Genomic DNA, 2444 nt, shown 5'->3' with positions numbered 1-2444 from the left:
ATATAAAAATAAATTATAAAAACCCATGAAATGCCAACTTCAGAAGACTTGGGGTATCCAAGAATCTGCCCCTCTTGAGGAACATGAATAACTTAGAGTTCACTGAATTATACATGTCCAGTTTTCATTGGTTATGCTATTCAGTTGGAAGCACAGTGCTAAAAGGAACAGTAAATATTGTTCCATGTAGAAATACATAAAATGAGAACTCACCTCTTTTTGACATTTTTATAAAACATATTAAGATAGTCTTAAATTTACCTGTAATAATCAGTGTATAATACATCTGTTGACTTTTTAAATAACTTTGTACATTTTGTGGTTTAAAATTTCAAGATTAAATAATGATTTTAATAAGGTCAACTTGAGATACTTAATGGCATATCCAATTACCTCTTTATACACTATCTTTCTCAAGACTGAAAATAAGATGAGCTTTCATTATGAATGGAGAGGCCTGCGCTGCTTCATTATTGGTTCTTGTTGGTTCTTGGTGGTTCAGGAACTCAGTCTTTTTCTCTGGCCACTGCTGCTTTTGATATTCTGAGATGATCGCTGCAGAAGATTACTCACCTAATATGCAACATAATGGATTCAAAGCTAAATCAAAGCCAGAATGCTATTTACATTTCAATTTTTTTGTGTTTGTTTGATATTAGTTTCCCTTCTTTCTGCCATCTCAGAAGCATCGCAGCAAAACAGAGCCCATGTGACCCAGAGAGAATGGTGGCTTCTGTTCAATGGCGGCATCAGTGGGAAACAAGGAAGTCATAACTCAGAAGGAAGAGGCAGTGCAATACCCCAGAGCCAGTTCAGAGAAGTGGGCCTATCTGAGGACTCATGTTCACAGCGTCAGATGGATCTCTGCTCCATATCTAATCCCACCAGCTGATTCCCATCAGAGGCAGCAAATGCTGATTTTTACCATGATTATAGAACATTTCAGCTAGTTCCTAGAGAACATTCAGAAATGTGAGATACAAGTAATTATGAATAAACTCTTATGTATATTCATATACATGGGTAGACGTTTGTAGACGTTCACATGCATTTTAGCTCTGACAAGTAGGAGGGCTTAACCCAGGGATACCCCATATCAATACATTCGCAGCCAGATGCTAGTTTCTAAGCAGTATCCGCTTAAAGGAAAGAGGGATTGATAGAGACATTATTATTGATTCTTAGAGTAGGATGGGGAAAAGAAAAATGAAAATAAGCCTGGGGCAACTTGTAGCATAAGAAAGAGCTCAGAAAACAAGCGTTAGGCCCTATCAAAGGACTTCAGAAGGCAATCAAAATAGCTCCTCATGGCCAAAGCTGGGATAATTTGAAGAAAATAATAAGCAGACTTGATCATAATTCAAAGTATGAAATGAATATTTTAAAATAAACTGTTGGAAAAATAAATAAGACAAAGACACAAACACTCATAGAGAAATTCCATATACGCACATGCATACACACATATACACTGCAAGACATGACTCCTCCATAAAGCAAATATTCACACCTTCCACCCATAAAGTGTAAACTATTTACACTTAGTGATCAGCTGGCAAACACCATGATGAGGAGAGGGAAGAACACTGCCTTGACAAAGTGACCAGGGCCAATGTCTTCGTGGCTAATACAATGAGACTTTATGTCTATAACATTCTTCTCAAAATTCCATAACCTCAATATTACCATGAGAGAAAACATGGTGACCCCCAACTGAAAGGCATTCCACAAAAAATAATTCAACAGCACTTTTGAAAAACAGCCAAACAAAGATTGAAAACAAAGATTGAAAAACTGTCACAGACCCTACCAGCTAAGGGGACAAACTGTAATGTGATGTCCTGGGTGGAATCCTGAAATAAAAAAAGAATGTTACTAATAAGAAAGCAGTGGCATGCAAATCAGGTTTGGAGTAGGTTGAATACTAACATATCAGTGTTAATCTCTTAATGTTGGCCAGTGCATTATTTGGATGCAACAGGTGGAGGTGACGAGGGTCAAGCTGCTAGGCTGAATCCTGTGTGACTTCTCTGGTTGTACATTAATGAGGCGTACTAGGGGATGGAAACTAATCAGAAACTAATCAGGATAGGAAGGGACTTGCACTAGGGGAGATCCTGAAGGTTGGGCTTTCAACTATGACACTGGATAGAGGCTGGAGGTGATTCAGTGTGCACAACAACAAAAGTCACCTATCTGATGGAAAACCACACACAGTTTAATAAACAACACTCCTTTGCCGGTGAGGAACTGGAGAGTCAATGTAGAACAAAAGCTGTGAAAGCAAATGCAGTATGGCACTGTGTATTCCTTGCCGTCAGCTGGCTGTGATGACGGTTTTAATTCAGAACATGAAAGTATTCATATGAGTATTATCATCTGATGTTCAATTCTAGTGAACTGATTTCTCTGAGAAGACTCTATCTTAGAGACTCGGTCCTTGC

The sequence above is a fragment of the Ochotona princeps genome, chromosome 6 (assembly GCF_030435755.1).
Source record: "Ochotona princeps isolate mOchPri1 chromosome 6, mOchPri1.hap1, whole genome shotgun sequence".
Taxonomy (NCBI): Eukaryota; Metazoa; Chordata; class Mammalia; order Lagomorpha; family Ochotonidae; genus Ochotona; species Ochotona princeps.
This window is presented reverse-complemented; position numbering follows the sequence as displayed.